Consider the following 22,766-nt stretch of genomic DNA (forward strand, 5'->3'; position numbering starts at 1 on the left):
CTGGAGGAATGAGAAAGCATAAGAGAAACTGAAAATACTTTTATTTGGTCAGAATATACTGTATATGTGTAAGCAAAGAAGAAGTTGAGGCTAGAAAAATACATAAGAATCAGGTAAGATTCTTTAATGTTTAGAATATCAGATTTTATCATGAAGAAATAGGTAGCTGATAAGGTTGAGAAAAAGGTTTAAAAATAACTTTTCTATTAAATAGTACCACATGATCATTGTAGATGTTTTATAAAAAGAAATTACCTATAGTTCTAAAACCTAAGTACAGTCACAATTATGTTTACAGCTCTTTAAAAAAAAACAATGTTCCATGTGTATTTTAAAAAATAGTTGAAATAATATATAAATAATTTATATATTATAGAATATAGTAAAATTTGGGAAAGTATAGGCATTTTTAAATGATTACATTTTTATTGAGATATAGTTGATATACAATAATGTATGTTTCAGATGAATAACATAGTAATTCACAGTTTTTAAATGCTGTATTCCATTTATAGTTATTGTAAAATACTTGCTCTATTCTCTGTGTTATACAACATATCCTTGTAGTTTACCTGTTTTATATAGTCTGTAGCCCTTAATCCCCTACCCATATCTTGCCCCTCTCCTCTTCTCTCTTCCCGCTGGTAGCGCTAGTTTGTTCTCTATGAATCTGTTTCTTTTTTGTTATAGAGGTCAACATTTTAGATGACTGTATGATAGTTCATCATAGATAATTTTCCTATGCTGAACATTTGATTCTAGTGTTTATTATAAATGTCACTGCTGTGAACAAGTTTGTACATTGATCTTTGCTTGATTTTCAGATAAATTCCTTAGGAAGATGCATAGAAGACATCCTGCTATTAGCTTGAAAGTTGACATGTTTTGTGTTTTTTAAACTTTAAAAATTCTTTTTATTATCATTTTGGTGGTTATCTTAGGTGTTACAACATAATCCTTGACTTCTCAAAGTCTAATTACTAATTAGTACTTTTAGCCCTTTTTGCTGGATCTATTTCTGTAATAGTTGTGGGTCATGAATTATTCTTACTCAGACATATTATTTTTTGTCCCTATTTCTAGCCACATTTGGAACTATTTTGGAAAATACTGTTCAGTCATGTCCAATAATAATTGCAATTAATTAGCTGAGCCAGATTTTGTCTATTCCCCGAATCAGTAACTAGAAATAACACAGACACCCAGGATGTAAATAACATAACTGTTAATAGTTTCCCATTCCTGCTGTTTTGACTTGAAAAATGTCATATAATAGATTTTATATTTGGCTTTATATTTGGCTTTATATTTTTATAACAGTTTTATATTTGGCTTCCTCTCTTAGAAAGGAGGGCATATTCTATATCTCCATCAAAACATTTAAAAGATATCTTCTTTAGATTAATGATAGTAGCCTGAGCAAGATTGTTAATTATTAATGTGTGTAAGATTAAATGTTCCTCCCAAGCACCTGTCCTCTACCATCAAGGATTATGATTATAATCTCAGAAGATTATAGCCATGCATTTGGATTCATTCTGAATCACAATTGATGACTTGTAATGCCTTTCAACTTTCATTCAACTGAAAATCAAATAGGTCTGAATTGTCATGGCACTCTTTTTACTTCTGTGGAAAGCAAAGAACCTTATAATTTTGAGGACATAACACTAGTGTTTGCCTCTTTTATGGTGTCTTTCATAATCTATGACCCGTGGGCTCAGAAACATTTTATTCATATAAGAGATTTTATCACCAAGCAAGAAGATTTACAAAAGTCTATATAGTAAGTGAAGAGTTGATAGTAGTTCACGTTAATATTTGTAGCTATGATATTATTCTACCTATTTAGATGAACAGAGGAATAAATTGTGAAAATTTAATCTATAGTTTACGTACATATCAGCTGCCATCTGCCTCACTTAAATTTGCCTCTTCTCTGAAATCCACTATTTATTCCTTCTGTGATTCATTTGTAAGTTAATATTTTATCTATAGTTCTCTTGAAATGCCCAATTGAAGGTTGTGCCCTAGAATGGTTTGATGGAATTTATTTTAAGAGGTTTTTTTTTTGGTCCATGTGATGGCTGAATATTCTCCTGTTTAACAGCTTATTTGAGGGTTTTTGGAAATACAAGAACAGAAGAAACTTAAATCACATTTTTGTGTTTGAAAATTTTATTTTCTCCTTATAACATCAATAGATTTTGTTATACAGCTAAAATAATATTTAAAATATTATATGAAAACTCTAAAATCACCAGGATCCACAAGATATTAATCTAAATTTAGACAAGCAGTTAATTATATGTGGGTTATTTACCACTAGTGCCACCTGGGAAGCCCTTAAGGAAAGGGAATAATTCCTTTTTTACTGTAAAGGTTGTTATCAAGTACTTCAAGGCTTCCCTAGTAGCTCAGTTGTTAAACAATCTGCCTGCAATGTGGGAGACCTGGGCTCGATCTCTGGGTTGGGAAGATCCCCTGGAGAAGGGATAGTGCCCACTCCAGTATTCCAGATAATTTGGTCAGGATGAAAACATAAGGCCAGTTTCCATACTTGTTTAAGAACCTTAAAATTTTATAGTGATATTTTATGGCTTTATTTTTTATCAACTTATTATAGTTACCTTAATAACTATAATGTATAGTTATAATGTATAGTATAGATATAGCTATATCTTAATAGACTATATCCATTTAAAGTATTTGATTCAGTGAGTTTTGTTTTTAAAAATTGAGGTTTATTATATGCAATATTATATAATTTTCAGGTGTACAACATAGTGATTTATAATTTTTAAAGGATTTGTTCCATTTATAATTATTATAAAATATTGGATCTATTTCCTGTGTTGTACTGTACATCCTTGTAGCTTATTTGTTTTATACATAGGAATTTCTTCCTCTTAATCATCTGTCCCTACTTTGCCCTTCCCTCCTCCCTTCTCCCCACTGCTACCCACTAATTTGTTCTCTACATCTGTGAGCCTGTGTTTTTTTATTATTATTATAGTCACTGGTTTATTTTTTAAATTCCCTGATTCAATGTGTTTTAATGATTGTTTACATTCTTGAAATTATCACTAACCTAAAGGTATAGAATATTTTCACCACTCCTAAAAGTTTTCTGTGGTTCTTTTGCAGTTATTTCTCCCTCCAACTCAGGCCTCAAAGAACCACTGATCTGCTTTCAGTTACTATAAATTGATTGCATTTTCTAGAATAATATATAAATGGAATTGTTCAGTAACAAGTTTTTGTATCTACCTTCTTTAGCTCAGCATAATGATTTTGAGATTCATTCATGTTGCTGGGTATTTTCAGTAGTTCATTCCTTTTCATCATTGAGTAGTATACCATTGTATGGATATATCACATTTTTATTGCCTAGTCACCTGTCAATGGAATGTTTTTTCTAATTTCTAGCTATTAAGAAAAAGACTTCTGTGTAGACTGGCTATGTTCTCTGGTAGGTGTATGTTTTAAGAAGCTGACACATTGTTTGTAAAAGTGTGCATCATTTTACATGTTCATCAGCAACCATATGGGGGTTCCAGTTGCTCCACATCTTCACAAACATTTGGTCAATCTTTTTAAAAAAGGTCCTTTATCACAACCATTCTAATGAGTGTGAACCATTATTCAGTTGTGGTTTTAATTAGCATTTCCCTAATGATTTTGTGCATTTTTAAAAATGTGCCTCCACTTGTATGTCTTCTCCTAAGGAGTATGTTAAAATTATTTTCCCCTTTTTTATTGGTTTGTGTGCCTCATTATTACTGAATTGTAAAAATCTATATACAAGTCCTATATCAGATATATGTACTGCAGATACTCTCTCCCATTCTGTGTCTTACCCATTCATTTTCTTAATAGTGTCCTCTGAAGACCAAAGTTTTAAATTTTGATGAGGGCAAACTATTTTTTGTTTTATGATTTATGTCTTTTGTATTCTCCTTAGAAAACTGCTTATTCCAAGTTGACAAAGAATTTTCTCTGTGTTTTCTTCTAGAAGCTTTTAGATTTAGTTCTGTGAGCCATTCAAGCTAATATCTTTGGATGGTATGAGGTAATGTAGATTTATTTTTCTCCATTCAAAGACCATTTATTGAAAAGACCTACTCTTTTCAATTATCATGGCATGTTTACAAAAAAATCAATGGACCATATTTTGTTGACCTTATTCTGGACTCTGTTTCATCCCTTTGATCTGTATGTTTTTTCTTTCACCAGTAGTAAATTGTTTTGATATTGTAATTTTATAAGTTTGTAATGAGCTGTATAAGATTTCTTAGGATTTTCTAATTATATCATCTGGAAATAGAGATTCTTACTTCTTTCTTCCAGGATTACATTTAATATTTTTATTTATTACTTAATACCAATGGCTAGGACATATAGTACAATAGTGAATAGAAGTGATAAGAGCAAGCATCCTTGCTTTATTTCCAACTTTGCTAAGTCACTTCAGTCGTGTCCGACTCTGTGCGACCCCATAGATGGCAGCCCACCAGGCTACCCTGTCCCTGGGATTCTCCAGGCAAGAACACTGGAGTGGGTTGCCATTGCCTTCTCCAGTGCATGAAAGTGAAAAGTGAAAGTGAAGTCGCTCAGTCGTGTCCGACCCTCAGCGATCCCATGGACTGCAGCCCACCAGGCTCCTCTGTCCATGAGATTTTCCAGGCAAGAGTACTGGAGTGGGTTGCCATTGCCTTCTCCAATTTCCAACTATAGGGCATAAGTATTCAATATTTCATCATTAAGTATTATGGAAGTCAGATTTTTTTATAAATGTTTTATCAAATTGAGGAAATTCCTCTCTCTGGATTGTTCAGAATTTTATCATGAGTAGTTACGGAATTTTGTCAAAAATTTTTTCCACATCAATTGAAGTGAAAATAAAGTTTTCTTCTTTAACCTACGAATATGGTAAATTATACTGATTGTTTTTGAATGTTGAAACAACCTTTCATTCCTGGGATAAACCTTTAGACATGATTATTGTCTTTAAGCATATTGTTGGATTAGATTTGCTAATATTTTGTTATTTTTATACCTGTATTTGTACAAGATATCTATATGTGATTTTCTCATTTTTTTTCTTTTCTGTTCTTTCTGTTGTGATATCTTTGTCAGGCTGTGCTATTATCTGACCCAATAGAAAGACTTCAATTTCTTTGATAGATTTTTAAATTAAAAATGAAAACACTATTCATATAATTGTTTCATCTTGAGTTAGTCTTAAGATGTATTTTTCAAAGAATTTGTCTGTTTATTCCAATTTGTTATGTTTGTTAGCACAAAATTATTAATAGTATCTCTCATCTTTTAATGTCTGTGTAGTCTATAGTGATAGCATTCCTTTTATTCCTGATATTGATGATTTGTGTTCTATTTTTTTCTTGATCAGTCTAGCTTGAAGTTTGTCGATCTTTTCAAAGAGCCAGCTTTTGACTTTCTGATACATTTTCTATTATTTTTCTGCTTTCTGTTTTATTAATTTCTTCATCTTTATTATTTGCATTCTTCTATGACTTTGGGTTTACTTTGCTCCTTCTTACATTTTTGGGTGTATTTTTCTATATCCTTTAGGTATATTCTATATCTAATTTAAAATTCTTTCTAATAGAAAAAAATTAAGGCTACAAATTCCCCTCTGAAAACTGTTTATTTGTGTTCAACAAATTTTTATATACTGTATATTTATTTTTGCTCATTTTAAAATATGTTCAATTTCCCTCTGATTTATTCTTTTGCCCATTGATTACTTAGGAGTGTCTTTAAGTTTACAAGTATTTGTGGTTTTCCTAGCTATCTTATTACTTCTGATTTCTATTTAATTCTGTTTTGTTCAAAGCAGATACTCTGCCCAATTTCAGTCTTTTGAGGTTTATTTTTATTCCCTGGTGACTCAGATGGTAAAGCGTTTGACTGCAATGCCTGAGACCAGGCTTCCATCCCTGGGTCAGGAAGATCCCATGGAGAAGGAAATGGCAACCCACTTCCAGTACTCTTGCCTGGAAAATTCCATGGACGGAGGAGCCTGGTGGGCTACAGTCCATGAGGTCGCAAAGAGCTGGACATGACTGAGCAATTTCACTTTCTTTTTATGTCTCAGTATACCGTCTATCTTGGTGAATGTACCAAATGTACTTTAAAAGAATGTGTATTCTGCAGTTGTCAGGTGTAGTGATTTATAAGTTATAAGTAATTATTTAGGTCTTCACTGATATTTTTGTGTAGTTGTATCAGTTGCTCTGAGAGTAGTGTTAAAGTATTTATTATTATTATAGTTCTCCCTTTAATTGTGTCCATTTTGCTTCATACATTGTGAGGCTCTACTATTAGGCATATGTGCACATTTATAATTATTACAATCTTCCTGATTTACTGATCTTTATATTTTTTTGAAATATCTCTTTGTTGCTCAGATCATGAATTCCTTATTGAGAAATTCAGACTTAAATTGAAGATAGTGGGGAAAACCACTAGACCATTCAGGTATGACCTCAATCAAATCCCTTATGATTATATAGTGGAAGTAAGAAATAGATTTAAGAGACTAGATCTGATAGACAGAGTGCCTGATGAACTATGGACGGAGGTTCGTGACATTGTACAGGAGACAGGGATCAAGACCATCACCAAGAAAAAGAAATGCAAAAAAGCAAAATGGCTATCTGAGGAGGCCTTACAAATACCTGTGAAAAGAAGAGAAGCAAAAAGCAAAGGAGAAAAGGAAAGATATACCCATTTGAATGCAGAGTTCCAACGAATAGCAAGGAGAGATAAGAAAGCCTTTCTCAGCAATGAACGCAAAGAAATAGTGGAAAACAATAGAATGGGAAAGACTAGAGATCTCTTCAAGAAAATTAGACATACCAAAGGAACATTTCATGCAAAGATGGGCTCAATAAAGGGCAGAAATGGTATGGACCTAACAGAAGCAGAAGAGATTAAGAAGAGGTGGCAAGAATACACAGAAGAACTGTACAAAAAACATCTTCATGACCCAGATAATCATGATGATGTGATCGCTCACTTAGAGCGAGACATCCTGGAATGCGAAGTCAAGTGGGCCTTAGGAAGCATCTCTACGAACAAAGCTAGTGGAGGTGATGGAATTCCAGTTGAGCTATTTCAAATCCTGAAAGATGATGCTGTCAAAGTGCTGCACTCAATATGCCAGCAAATTTGGAGAACTCAGCAGTGGCCACAGGACTGGAAGAGGTCAGTTTTCATTCCAATCCCAAAGAAAGGCAATGCCAAAGAATGCTCAAACTAGCACACAATTGCACTCATCTCACATGCTAGTAAAGTAATGCTCAAAATTCTCCAAGCCAGGCTTCAGCAATACATGAACCATGAACTTCCAGATGTTCAAGCTGTTCTAGAAAAGGCAGAGGAACCAGAGATCAAATTACCAACATCTGCTGGATCATCAAAAAAGCAAGAGAGCTCCAGAAAAACATCTATTTCTGCTTTATGGACTACACCAAAGCCTTTGACTGTGTGGATCACAATAAACTGTGGAAAATTCTTCAAGAGATGGAAATACCAGACCATCTGACCTGCCTCTTGAGAAACCTATATGCAGATAGGAACCAACAGTTAGAACTGGACATGGAACAACAGACTGGTTCCAATAGGAAAAGGAGTACGTCAAAGCTGTATATTGTCACCCTGCTTATTTAACTTAATATGCAGAGTACATCATGAGAAATGCTGGGCTGGATGAAGCACAAGCTGGAATCAAGATTGCCAGGAGAAATATCTATAACCTCAGATATGCAGATGACACCACCCTTATGGCAGAAAGTGAAGAACTAAAAAAGCCTCTTGATGAACATGAAAGACGAGAGTGAAAAAGTTGGCTTAAAGCTCAACATTCAGAAAACTAAGATCATGGCATCCGGTCCCATTACTTTGTGGCAAATAGATGGGGAAACAGTGGAAACAGTGGCTGACTTTATTTTGGGGGGCTCCAAAATCACTGTAGATGGTGATTGCAGCCATGAAATTAAAAGACACTTACTCCTTGGGAGGAAAGTTATGACCAACCTAGACAGCGTATTAAAAAGCAGGGACATTACTTTGTCAACAAAAGTCCGTCTAGTCAAGGCTATGGTTTTTCCAGTAGTCATGTATGGATGTGAGAGTTGGACTATAAAGAGGGCTGAGTGCAGAAGAATTGATGCTTTTGAACTGTGGTGTTGGAGAAGACTCTTGAGAGTCCCTTGGACTGCAAGGAGATCCAACCAGTCCATCCTAAAGGAGATCAGTCCTGGGTGTTCATTGAAAGGACTGATGTTGAAGCTGAAGCTCTGATACTTTGGCCACCTGATGCAAAGAGCTGACTCATTTGAAAAGACACTGATGCTGGGAAGGATTGAGGGCAGGAGGAGAAGTGGACTACAGAGGATGAGATGGCTGGATGGCATCACCGACTCAATGGACATGAGTTTGGGTGAACTCCAGGAATTGGTGATGGACAGGGAGGCCTGATGTGCTGCAGTTCATGGGGTCACAAAGAGTCGGACATGACTGAGCAAGTGAACTGAACTGAATACTCTTTTTTGAAGTATATTTTATCTGATATTAAATTGGCCATTCCAATCTCATATTTACTGTGTGCATGGCATATCTCTTCTCATCCATTTACTTTCTGTTTCTTTACATTTAAAATGTGCCCTTGTACAAAGAATATGTTTTGTTCTTGTTCTTTTATTCATCTTGGTAACTGTTATCTTTTGACTGAAGTTAATTTGTGTGATTGTTGATATGTTTGAATTTGTGTTCTCTAATATATTGTCTTGGAGAAGGCAATGGCACCCCACTCCAGTACTCTTGCCTGGAAAATCCCATGGATGGAGGAGCCTGGTGGGCTGCAGTCCATGGGGTTGCTGAGAGTCGGACACGACTTAGCGACTTCACTTTCACTTTTCACTTTCATGCATTGGAGAAGGACATGGCAACCCACTCCAGTATTCTTGCCTGGAGAATCCCAGGGATGGGGGAGCCTGGTGGGCTGCCATCTATGGGGTCGCACAGAGTCGGACACGACTGAAGCGACTTAGCAGCAATATATTGTCTTTCATCTTCCACTCTGAATTTGTTCTTCTGGTTTTCCTTGTCTCTTTTAATTATTTGAATATTCTTTAGAATTCTGTTTAATTTTTGGATATAGGTATTTTTAGTTAAATCTATTTGCATATTTTAGTTGTTGCTGTAAGGATTATAGTATGTATCTTAACTTTTATCAGTCTACTTAGAGTTACTTGTGTTCTACTTTCATAAAACATAGTAACCTGTAACCATATAAAACTGTTCAGCTCCTCTCATGCCATTGCTTACACTATAGTTTTCATTTGTATTAAACTTGTACAATATTGACCCAAGACACAAGATACAGTTATATTTTTTGCTTAGTCATTATGTGCTTTAGAGAAGTTAAGAAGATAAAAAGTCATTTTTATTCATCCAGACATTTACCATTTTCAGTGCAGTTCCTTGTTTCCAAAGAGTCTGATTTCCCCGTAGTATCTTTTCACTTCAGCCTGGAAAAGTTTAATGTGTATCTGCTGCAGTGATTTCTCTTAGTTTTTTTATTGGAAAATGTATTTATTTCTATTGCATTTTTGACTGATAAAGAGTTCTGAATTGATAGTTTTTTCTTTCTTTCAGCATTTTAAAGATTTTATTCCATCGTCTTTTAACCTCTGTGTTTCCTTTTATTTATTTTTGGCTGCGCTGGGTCTTCTTTGCTTTGCATGGGTTTTCTCTAGTTGTGGAGAGCAGGGGCTACTCTTCATTGCTGTGCAAGGGCTTTGCATTGTGGTAGCTACTCTTGTTGCAGAGCACCGTCTCTAGAGTGCTGGCTAATAGTTGTGACACGTGGGCTTAGTTGTTCTGCAGCATGTGGAATCTTCCCAGATCAAGGATTGAACCTGTGTCTCCTGCAGGTGGATTCTTACCCACTGTGCCACCGGGGAAGTCCTTAACCTCTGTGTTTTCTGATGAGAAGTCTACAGTCATTTAAGTCATTGTTACCTTTCTATGATACGATTGTTTTTGTTACCTTTTTTTTTGGGTGAGGTGTACTGATTTCAAGGTTTTCTACTTATCTTTGGTTCAGAAATTTGACTATGATGTGCTTGCTTGTGGTTTTCTTCATATTTTTCCTGTTTGGGATTACCTGAGTTTACTAAACCTGTAAATTTCTGTCTTTCACCAAATCTGGAAAAATTTTTGTCCTTAATTCCTAATAGAGCCAAATATTTTTTGGCTATATTCTCTGTTTTCTCTCTTTCTGAACTCTATCACCTCCATATGAAACTTTTGAATATTTTCTGGTTTTATCATTGTAGAGTTTAACTTTTGTCCTTAATAGTCATATTTTTATATCCTCATATATAGGAATATATGTCCTATATTCTCTATATATCCTATATTCTATTAGGTCTGTGAAGCTCTGCTTATTTGATTTAAATTCTTTCTCTCTCTCCTTCAGATTTGATCATTTTCTTACTCTAATTTCAGGTTCAGTGACTTTTGCTTCTATTATCTCCACTCTTCTATTAAGCCTACTCAATGAATTTTTATTTCAGACATGATATTTTAGTGCTAGTATTTTCACTTGGTTCTTTTTTAATATTTTCTATGCTCAGATTTTCTTTATTTTCATTCATTACCGGTATGGTGTTCTTCATGTTATTAAATATAGTTAGAGTAGCTACCTTAAAGTAATTCCAACTCCTGCATCATCTCAGGTTTGGTTTCCTGGTGGTCTTTACCTTTGAAAATACATCACATTTTACTAGTTGTTTGTATGCTACGTAATTTTGAATTGTATCCTGGATAAGTGTTGTGGAGACTCTGCACTGTGTTACATTTTTCTGAAGGGTGTTCATGTTTTTGTTTTAGGAGAGAATAAATGATTAGACTGAAAATACAAAACTTCTTTGGCTTGTGATGGGCAATAGTTCAAATTTAAGTTTCGTTCTTTTAGCTCTAGCCTTGGTTTTCTATATGTGGTTCGGGGGTCTACAGAGATGTGTGAAGAATTCACTTTATCTGGCTCTCTCCACTTAAGGATCCTTCTCTCCTCCAATTGCTGTGGTTGCTACTGACTCTTCATTATTCCTCATGCCTGAGAAAATGAGGTCTATCTGTCAGAGCTTTAGCTTCCTCATGTTGTGCCACAACCATGGCCTGTCCTCAGAGCAAAGCAACAAAAGAAGGAAGCTCACACCACGCTAAACCCTTTCTCCAAATTTTGGCTCCCCACCAGATCTCCTTGCTTTTGTTTACTCTCAAGAGCCCTCAGAAAGTTACTATATGTATTTGTTCAGAAGGCCTATTATGAGCTTAGTTAGGTATACTGGATTGAGCTTCAGACCTTTTTTTTTAAAGATTTTGCTGAAATATCACATTAATCCAGAATTAAATTTAATAATTTTTTAATCTCCAGATAAAGGGTTGAATGAATGTTTGAGAGAGTTAGATATCAAGAAATGTATTTGCTTTCCTTAAATAGTCTTTATTTTTTAAATTATCAAATTATTAACACATTTACAAGAGACTTGGAAAATACAGAACAAAGTTACATACAGTTCCACTATATATTATAATTATTTTTTAAGTAGATAAATTAAGATTTTTAGTTGGAGTTTCAATATCAAGCTCTCAAAAATTAATAGAATGAACAGACAGAAAAGTAGAAGGATCTAGTAGACCTGAAAGCACTGTTAACAAATTCAATATAATTAAGATTTACACGGTTAAGGAATGTATATTCTTAAAGGAACAACTTTCAACCCTACCGGATATAGGGTAAAAGTGACATAAAAACACTGTGATGTGGGGACTTCCCTTGTGGTCCAGTGGTTAAGACTTCACACTGCCAGTGCAGAAGGCACAGGTTCTGGTTGGGGAACTAAGATTCCACATGCCATGCAGTGCGACCAAAAGATAAAAATAAATAAGTAAAAACAGTATGATGAAACAAGTCAGCTTAAGTGAAATAAATTCAAAGAAGTAAACTGACTTTCTCAATGAGAATTTAGGTATAATTTATAGGAGTAATATGAAATAATTATGAGAACTTTTATAAGGAAAACAAAATATTGCTGTGAACATGATTCTGTGTTTCTTTACTGTATTATGAACTAAGAATTTTAAAGACAAATTAGAGGTGAATTGGCACTTTTACCATTGATTGTGAGTGTAAATTGGCACAGAAATTTTGGACAGTATTTTGCCATGTCTGAGTAAAATTTATATGTCCATACTTCTAACTAAGCACCTCTCAAAATAAAGACATAAGCACATACATACATGCACATACTTTCAGAAATATACCTAAATATTCAATCATATAGTAAAAATAAATTATGAAATATTCATAATGGCTGAATATTATACAGCCATTACCAGGAGTAAAACAAAGTTATCTGGGGAATTCCCTGGCTGTTGAGTGGTTGGGACTCTGTGCTTTCACTGCCAAGGACCCGGGTTCAATCTGGCTCAGAGAACTGGGATTTCGCAGGTAGCATCACAGGGCCAAAAAACAAAACAAATAAACAAACCCCCCAGAGTTATCTGTGGTGACATCATAAATGTTAAGTAAAAATAAACAGTAGTATGTAGAATGTGGTTACACTTGGGTAATATATATAATGTACATATTTATGTATACATAAATATGTACATGTATACATAAAAGTCTGGAGGAATATACAATTATCTATTAATGATGTACAGGAGAATGGGATTTGAAAGGACTTTCACTTTTTTTGCCTTTTCTGGATGAATTGAGTTTTGTATAAGCCACATGTATTTTTTAATGTTATTGAACCTAAATAAAATAAATAGACCAAGGAAAAAATAAAAATATTTCATGCAGGAAATATAACCAAAATTTACATCTTTTTAAAACCTAAAATATATGGACATACTATATTTACTTATTCAAAAAGTGACTATATACACACATGTATGCATTGTATATGTATACACACATGTATTGTATATGTATGTGAATATGCGTATACATATACAATAAAAGCTTTTTACAGCAGTATAAACAAATATACTTTTACTTGCTAGTGATCCCCAGATGTTTTTCCTTAGTTGATTATAATATAATTTTAATATAATAAATAAATTAAAAGTGTATATGAGATACCAGGAAAGGGCATCAGAGGTTTAGTGTTTAGTTCTTGTCACAAAGTAAATTTTCAATAAATGTTGAATGAATGAAAAGGTTCCCAATATCAGAAAAAAGAATTTTTCTTTTAATAAGAATGAGTGAGATTGTTCAGCTCTGAATTATTTCTGCAAATAAGATTCTGACACACTAACATAAGGCAATTTTCTTGTTTACAAATTCTGAGCCTTAATAGTAAAATAGCACAGAGATAAAATAAATGGAAATATAGTGCCATCACATATTACTCTAGGGTTAGGGTCCAAAGTGTATGTGTGTGGTGAATAACATGTTTAATTAGTGAAAACTTGCAAATCACGTAAATCTTTCCAAGTATTTTTTCCCTAGTTGTATTGGTACCACTTTATTTTTTTAAATTTTTTAATTTTTTGTGATACTTTTATTTAATTTATTATTATTATTATTATTTTACTTTACAATACTGTATTGGTTTTGCCATACATTGACATGAATCCGCCATGGGTATACATGAGTTCCCAATCCTGAACCCCCCTCCCACCACCCTCCCCATATCATCTCTCTGGGTCATCCCAGTGCACCAGCCCCAAGTATCCTGTATCCTGTATTGAACCTAGACTGGCGATTCGTTTCTTACATGATAGTATACATGTTTCGATACCATTCTCCCAAATCATCCCACCCTCACCCTCTCCCACAGAATCCAAGAGTCTGTTCTATACATCTGTGTCTCTTTTGCTGTCTCGCATACAGGGTTATGGTACCACTTTAAAGAGAAATTCTTATGTATGCTAACGTTTAAGGTTACTAAACTCATCTAAATCAGGGAACAAAAGAATTTTTTTTATCTGGATATTCAGACTTTTCTGCCATTAAGATAAATGATGAATGAGGATTGATGGAGGATTATAAAGTGCTCCTGCTTTCCTATAGGGTTTATTCCATTTGCTTTTTAATGTTAGCTCAGTAACCTTGATACATATACAAATTCTTTAATGAGAATTAAATTTGATAATTTAATTTGGCTATGTATTGTAACATTATTAAATTTCCCATGATTTAAAAAAATATATTGGGGGGAGAATAAGCATAGGGAATAATCCATGATAATTTAATTTTCTGTCCCTACCCCCAACCTAAAATTTCCAAGTTCTCAGAATTATAGCTAGTTTCTCATCCAGGGATGTATACTCAAGAAACTCACGGTCTGATTTTTTTCAGGGTTGCAGCTACTTTCTTAACACATCATTGCTGACACTTGGAAAGAAGGACTTTTTTGTAATATGAAAATCCTCTTTATTCTTCAACTCCTGCTAGCTTAAGGAGCACTAAATCTACATATCCTAGGAGGCTTATCTGTCTAATATATCCTATGTATACATTGATTTATGAACCAATAAATGTCTCATATACAGTTGAGATTTCAAATGGGCTTATGATAATTGGATCAGAGGAATACTAGTCTAGCTTGAGAGTATAGCAGAAAACCAATCATGGGAGGCTATGATGAAATTTTAATTATAAAGGATATTGAATATCTTAGGGTGACAGTTCTGTTATAATAGATGTAACGTTGAACTGGAAAGGGAGAAAGTGAGATTCCCCCCCACCCCAGATCTGCTTGAAACCACCTCTTATACCTAGTAAATTATCAAACCATTCTGTGCTTCAGTTTTATATCTTCATTACAGTTACCGTCTTATTGTCTTTGGTTTACTGAGTTTATTGAAAAATTTCCCAATAGATTTAGATAAAGAAAAAGTCTCAAGTTAAAGTGTTAACTAATTGGAAAGTTTGGTATGCATGTGTGTATACATATTTTTCTGCTCAGGGCTGGAAGCCTAAAGTAGATATTAACCCACTTCAAGTTGTAGATGTATAAATTAAATGATATTAAGATCTTTTTTTAATGTAGAAAAGCAATTTATTCCATTAGAAGCACTTACACAGTTAGTCATGGAGAGTAACAGGCCTGCTGTGAAACAGGTCACCCAAAATTGAGGTGGTATCAAACTAGTGGTCAAGGACTAACTCCTTAAAAGAAAAAAAAGTAACTCTTATCCAGGATTAATTTCATTTTAAAAACAAATACAAGCTATTGATTCACTCTTCTCAACTTAACTGGACAGTCTACGTGTGGTATAACTATCAAGTAAAAACATACATCTTTACAACTTGGTAGTCCCAAATTTTAAAAAAAAACCATTTCACAGAAAGTAAAGAAATAATATTAAAACAGCTCAAGAAATACACCAACAAGCAAAAATATATGGGGAAGGAGGAACACATTGTTTTGACTTAACTGAAGAAACTGAGAGGAGACTGGTCTATGTAAGAAAATGTGCATCCTGGAAAGTTCAGCATGTAGGAATTTGTATGACTTGAATCTCCTCTATTTCCTGAATAAAAACAACGTCTTGTAGTATTTATACTTCATGGCTCAGACACTTACCTCACTTGGCTCTATTTCTTACTCACTCTAGCCTTTACTTAAATGAGTCTGAAAAACCTGGGCATATAGCATAAGAAAAATAACCACACACGATATTCCCTCTTTTTTGTGGCTACTTTTTGGAAGGAATGATGCTGAAGCTGAAACTCCAGTACTTTGGCCACTTCATGCAAAGAGCTGACTCACTGGAAAAGACTCTGATGCTGGGAGGGATTGGGGGCAGGAGGAGAAGGGGACGACAGAGGATGAGATGGCTGGATGGCATCACTGACTCGATGGATGTGAGTTTGAGTGAAATCCGGGAGTTGGTGATGAACAGGGAGGCCTGGCGTGCTGCGATCCATGGGGTCACAAAGAGTCGGACACGACTGAGTGACTGAACTGAACTGAACTGAACTTAGACCTCTCTTACTAGAAAATTCCTAAAGAAAATTTAAATATATGTCTGTGGCTCTGCTGAATCAAGAAGCCAACAGTTAATATTTAGAAAACACCTTCTGTTTGGACTAATAACATTGTTGATAGAATTTATTATAGAGGGATAACCAAAGTAAGTCTGTGTCTCAAAACCAGTGTTAAATCAATCTCAGAGTAGAGAGAAAGAACAGGGGAGTCCAAAAATCACAAGAAGTGCAGACATGATCTAAGATCCTTGTCTTTCTGGAGCCACACTTTCTTCAGGGTCTTCATCATTATAAATGTTCTCTGCCATTTGCCACACTTGCATGATAGTATCTTCTGATATAGAACAAATCACCCAAGGTTCGTTGGGATTCCAGGAGAAAGCAGATATCTTGGCAATGTGACCACCATAAACAAACAACAATTCTGGTGGCCCATCTTGTGCATCTTCTGGGGATTGTCCCTCTCTAATTTTGCTTAAATCCCAGACATTCAGTCTACGGTCAGTACCACTGGAAGCCAAAATAGTCTCATTGTGAGGCGACCACTGAACCTGGAATCGTTACGTGAGTCAAAGGAATGCAACTTAAGTTTCAGATTTCTCAGATCCCACAGAGCAACAGTCTTGTCAGCTGATCCTGTGGCAAGAATGAACTCACTATAAGGATTGAAAGAAAGGCAGTTCACTTCAGCAGTGTGAGCATCAACTGGGTGGCTTGGCTTGGAAGTATTGTTAGAACGAATATCCCAGATCATGAGTTTCTGATCATCAGCAACTGATCCAAAGAGGACTCATGGAGCAGATGCCAGGAGACATCTACTACTGCTGTGTGCCCTGTGAAGATGGTCTTCACATCCACAACTTTCCCTTTCTTTGGAACAGCACTGATGTCCCACAGGCAAATGGTGTGATCATATGAAGCACTCAGTAGGTGCCCACTGAGATTTGGGTTCCAAGAAAGCCTGTAGCCTTCTTCTGATGTCCACAGAGACGCAAGTCTGGGTTGCACTCTCCAGAAGGGTCTAGTTTAGAAGGATGTTTTGTATAGCCAAAACCAAGAACATCACTGGATGGGGTCTTTGTTGCAATGATGCAAGGGTTCTGGGCCATATAGCATGCCCTGTTTACCTCTCCTTCAAGGTTGATCTTGATTTCTAATACAATTTGTCCACTAACTGAGCCAAAACCTCCAAATTCTCCTTTTCCACTGTTGTAGTGTGAAGCATCAAACTGAACATCATCGTTAGGGAGCTGCATGCTGGCTATCACAAGGTGGTTTTGTTCATCTGACGTGTGTGTGTCCCCAGGAGAAGTCGATCAATACTGAAATCTTTCCCTTCTGGTCTGGTTACATCTGGAAGCCACTGTGCAGTTAGGCTAGGCCACTCCAGAGCATGGGTCATCACCAAATTGTAAAGAAAAGGAGTGTTCTTTTTCCATATTTTATATTCTTCATTGATCACACATTCTTCTACTGCGTCATCAAAGGCTGCTTCCTTGTCAGCCATGGAGGGTAGGCAAGCTGGTGGGGATCCTGTGATTTTAAGATCTTTGAGACCATTAGATCAGAGATGCTAAATAAATAGAACCAGTACTAGATTTTCCTTCTCAGTACTAGATTTTTCTCCTGAATTCCATCAGTCAAGAATGCAAAAAGAGAATGCAGAAACTTGGGGTTTTGCTCTTTTCACTCATCCCTTCTTTCTCCTCAGGTTATTTTGATAATTTTATGAGACTTCTATCCCTATGTTGTGCCCTCTTTCTTTCTGGCTAATAATCATTGAAAATGCATAAAATGGAAAATTTACATGCTTTATCTCAATAAATGCCTAGCAGAAACTGTTGGTAGTAAGTACTGTTTTCCCCTATTTTACTGAGATCTACAGAGAGAGAGAGAGAGCGTGCGCGAGAGAGCGCAAAAACCTTTCCCAAGGATACATAATAAACGGTAGAGCCAGATCTTGAATCTTAAGAGTCTGGTTTTACATTAAGCAGGATTATTATAAGAGGACCCTCCCTAGGTGCATGACCTAAGCATATAATGTGATTAAAAACCTTCAAGTGGAGTTGGGTCTATAATTGCTACTGGAGTTTAATCCTAGAATCTTACTACCTAAAAGATGCATTGTAAAAAGTTCTGAGGATACCACAAAAATGAAGAATCTATAAGTCTCTTGTAACTTTGAGAGGTTTCTAACTTTGGTAAAAGTTTTAGATAACAGTAATTGCTCATCAAAATACCTTAAAGATCTTTTCATATCACAGGATACATCTCAACTTGGCTAATTTAGAGAATTTATATTTTACCCACCTTATAATGTACACATAACTGCTGAAGAATTTATGTAACAATATCCATCACAACAAATACATGAACGAGATATTAGAAAAGTCTGGGAATTCCCTGGCGGTCCAGTGGTTAGGATGCTGTGTTTCCATTTCAGGGGGCCCAGGTTCATCCCCTGGTCAGGGAACTAAGATCCCTAATCCAATTTATTTGTAAAACCCCATTACTTAGGCAGAATATTGTAGATGAGATCCTGCAAACCATGTAGTATGGCCAAAAAAGAGGTTCATTTGTAAAACTCAATTACTTAGGCACAATACTGTAGGTGGGAAGATGGAACTGAAAGAAGAAATGAAACACAAATCTGTTTCATATCGCAGTTTTGCTAAGGCCAACCATTGTGTGTGTGTGTGTGTGTGTGTGTGTGTGTGTGTGTGTGTGTGTGTGTGTGTGTGTGTTTAGGCTTCCCAGGTGGCACTAGTGGTAAATAACCTGCCTGCCAATGCAGGAGACATAAGAGATACAGGTTTGATCCCTGGGTTGGGAAGATCCCCTGGAGGGCCTGACAACCCACTCCAGTATTCTTGACTGGAGAATCCCATGGATAGAGGAACCTGGCAGGCTACAGTCCATAGGGTCGCACAGAGTCAGACATGACTGAAGCGACTTAGCACGCACACACATGTGTGTATATATATATATATATATATTCCAACTGAAGTCTGTAAAAGATCAAAAAATTATAGTTGTAAAAGGAATTGGATAGGAGCTCATATAAAATACTTGGAACTTTTTGCTGGAGGCAGTAACATAATTCTTTTTTTTTTTTTCATAATTCTTAATTAAGAGTGCCTGTGTAGTGGTCAGAGGTGGTACTTCTAGCTCAAGAAAAAAGGGCATGGAAAAGAGCTTCCTGAAGATTCTGTTAAATTTCTTCACCTTTTGGGTATCTAGTTTCTTCATCAGTACCAACTTGATTGGGGACTGTGCTCTTGTGAGCATTAAATGAAATAATATGTATAGCTGCTGCTGCTGCTGCTGCTGCGTCGCTTTAGTCGTGTCCGACTCTGTGTGACCCCATAGACGGCAGCCCACCAGGCTCCCCCATCCCTGGGATTCTCCAGGCAAGAATACTGGAGTGGGTTGCCGTGTCCTTCTCCAATGCATGAAAGTGAAAAGTGAAAGTGAAGTCGCTCAGTCGTGTTCGACTCTCAGCAACCCCATGGACTGCAGCCCACCAGGCTCCTCCATCCATGGGATTTTCCAGGCAAGAGTACTGGAGTGGGGTGCCATTGCCTTCTCCGAATATGTATAGAAACAATATGTAAATGTAGTGCTAAGGCATCAACATGGCAAGAAGGAACCAAAAAGCCAATAATTACTTGATATTCTGTATATATGGATAGATACTTTTGAGAATCCACTCTTTTTAGGTGGAGGTGTATGTTTGTTTTCTCCAAGCAGCAAACACAATGGGTATAGAAAGAAGACACTGTGACCTTCATTTAGACCAAGCTTAGGTCAATCCTGGAAAACAGTTCCAGTTCCAGGTACCTCACCAATATCTATATTTTTTGAAAAAAAAAAGTGTACAAATCGATGACTGCTTTGGCTAAAATCCACTTGGGAACAAGGGTATTTTTTTAGTGCCAAATTACCATCTTATTTTATTCTATGGCTAAAATCCCAAGAATTGAAGAGGAGAAACAGGGCCAAAACAAGTTTTTCTATTAAAATAAAAGGCCTTGAGTGATGAATGGAAACTTGGAACAGGTTTTAATGGCAATACCGGAAGCCAGAAATTAACTTAAATACAAACTTACCAATTTCTGGCATGCATTGAGTCTCAAATAGAATATTGGTTCTAATTTTAGTGAATTAGAAACATGTCTTACTCCAGGCAGTTGGTATTCTCATTCCAGAAAGGTCAGCTTGTTGCTGCATTGGCCTGGACAATTGATGCTTCCTTGCTTTGAGTCATTGATAAAATGTTGAATAACTAAGTGCTAAGATCAATGGTAAATCTCTGCAGTCACCTACAAGAATTCTCCTTTCAGGCTGAAACATTCCATTAATAAACACTTTTTGTCACTGTTATCCAAATAATTATGAAATCATCTAATTATACTGTCCATAGCCTTTCTTCCTTCTTTTTGTCTGTAAGGATATATTGGGGGACTTTATTTAATGTCTTCATGAATTCCAAATAGACTGTGCCTGTAGCATTTTCCTTGTCAATTATTCTAGCAACTGAAAATCTAAAATGCCCATGTGGAATTGTTTTAAAAGTTTATGTGGTTGGTTTGATGTTACCAGTTTTCAGTTAAGCCAAAGTGGTCCCTAGTATGAATGCCTTTGTCTCTAAGTGCTCAAAAACAGTTACTTTAGTAACAATAGTTTTGAAGGAATTTATATCAGACTCAGTGGCACTTTTTAAAAAACAGGAAATTTGGTACTCTAGTCACATCTGTAAGTTCCTCTAGAACTCTAGAAAATCATTTATTACTTGGCTCACTTATAGCACTTTTATGTTTCCTATCTCCTCACTGATCTTGAGGTTCAAGTTCCACTTAAACATTTTGCTCAATGAAAAGTAAAGAATTTGAGTGAGATACTTTCTAAATTTCTCTCAACCTTTAACATTCTGTGATTTTTGGTAGGCCATCTCAATTGAAAATAGTGATAGAGAAGCAAAGCTCTCTAATTGAATACTTTGATTGTATCTGTTATATTACACTATCTGCCCCCAAGCTCTAGTATATTTCTCCCTTTTTATTATTTATCCAAAGATAGTTTGAATTCCTTTGTTTATTCTAAGCAATTTTCAGATGCCTCAGTCTCGAATCAACAGTATATTAATTTCTTAGAACTAAAGACTTAGAGGATCTTTCCCTAAAAGCTAATGCATTCCCTCTGGAGGAAAGGGACTGTGGAAAAAATTCAACCATCATGTTAAATGAAAAATCTTTTTTAATCTCTCCAATCATTGGATGCTGTACCTGTAAAGAATGCTATAATCATATTTGTAAACATTTTCCTTTTCAAGATGTATAAAGATCAGAAATGCAGTTCCTTTATAACAAGATGGAATTTTAAAACTATTTTGGACCACACTAAACATTGGGATGTTCATTTGTCTCTGTTTTTAAATTATACATCATGTGCTCAGTTGGTGGAACAACAAAAATACACACCTTAAAGCTGAAAATTATAACCTTCCCTATTTGACTGATATTCCCATAATGGTCAGCCCAAAGCCTGATCCAACTAATGAGAACACCTTGTGGTCAGAAGACTCTAGATTGTTTGCTTCCCCAAAGTAAAATGACTTGTAATGACACTGATAATAAAGGAAAATGTATGTGAATTAGGAGAGTTCACTGAGCACCAGTATTTTCTCAGAGGCTTAACTGGGTTGTGTTCTGATTGGTTTCGCTCCTGTGTCCAATGACGTCACGATAGATGCATTTCACAGATACAATTAAGGGATATAATTAAGGGAGACTATTTCAGAGTTCTTGGCTAACATGGGGGTAAACAAAATCATGGTTTTTTGTTTTTTTGTGTGTGTGTGTGGTGCTTCTCATATCATGTTACTTTCTTTCTTAGTTATGAGCAGGGAATATCTTTTTTAAATAATTTATAATTATAAAGTAGAAAGAGTGATAATATAATAATTCTGAACAGATCCTTTCTTAAAGAGTCCAGCAACTTTACAATTAGTTCCAGGTTTGAAATATTTTGAATTTCAAATTTTAAAGGAAGTTAAGTCATTGCGGACTGTTGAACCCTCTCACCATGAGATCTGGGGGAAAAAAGGGAAGCGGTAGCTCTTCTTATATCTGCTAAAAAAGGATCTGAGGAAGCGGAAACGCCCATCACTTATTTATTGAGAGGTTTCCTACACTGTGAAAAAGATACAGACACATACAACATGGCTTCTGCTTGTAGGTTGGTTATAATTAAGATAAAGAAATAATATTAAAGCATTTGGATGAATTAAAAAATGACACATTTAGAATTCTGAATGTCAGCATTTAGAGAGATAAAAAGACCTTATGTTTAGAATAGACAATGTTTCCTGGATTAGGTAGGTTTTAAGATGGATCTTGAAATATAGATAAGATTTGGAAAGGCGGAGAGAAAAGATGAAGCTATTTTTATTTGAGATAATTGTACAGTGAAGTTGTAAATTTAGTTCTGTTCAAGAAACATTATTAAGTATCTCTGTGCCAATCTCTACACTGGGCGTTAGACATTACAGCATGTTTGGCAACAGTTCTGTACTCTGTTGCTAGCGTATCTTCACATATCTTAAAAAAGGTGAATCTCCTGTGAGGAAACAAATCCCTTGAAGGAATTCTCATGACCTAAGTCCCTTTTCTTTGGTGATATAGAAAAGGACTGGTTTTTGTTTTCAAAATATAGGATAAGC

General features: G+C 35.4%; 1 pseudogene; it reads right to left on the reverse strand.

Annotated features, from left to right (window-relative positions):
- Positions 1–16,284: 16,284 nt before the first annotated feature.
- Positions 16,285–17,552, reverse strand: LOC138086102 (histone-binding protein RBBP4 pseudogene; annotated as a pseudogene).
- Positions 17,553–22,766: the final 5,214 nt, after the last annotated feature.

The sequence above is a fragment of the Capricornis sumatraensis genome, chromosome 9, assembly GCF_032405125.1.
Source record: "Capricornis sumatraensis isolate serow.1 chromosome 9, serow.2, whole genome shotgun sequence".
Lineage (NCBI taxonomy): Eukaryota > Metazoa > Chordata > Mammalia > Artiodactyla > Bovidae > Capricornis > Capricornis sumatraensis.